This window comes from Penaeus monodon, chromosome 29, assembly GCF_015228065.2.
Source record: "Penaeus monodon isolate SGIC_2016 chromosome 29, NSTDA_Pmon_1, whole genome shotgun sequence".
NCBI lineage: Eukaryota > Metazoa > Arthropoda > Malacostraca > Decapoda > Penaeidae > Penaeus > Penaeus monodon.
Genome location: NC_051414.1, coordinates 25,103,580 through 25,103,782, shown reverse-complemented (window position 1 = coordinate 25,103,782; position 203 = coordinate 25,103,580).

Here is a 203-nt window from a genome sequence, read left to right as displayed (position 1 = left end):
CACTAACGTTACAGTATCCACAATCATATCTAATAAATGCTGAAAAAATACCGAAAGGATAAATTCGAAATCAGTGGAGTAAAGCTGGCAAGTTTTTCAGCAGTTTAATTGTTTGTGCATTCTGTCGGTGTTCCCGGGAAACCCCTTTAGGAAGTATTTTCCTATTACAAATAACTTAGACTTATGAACAAGTGTAACATCGG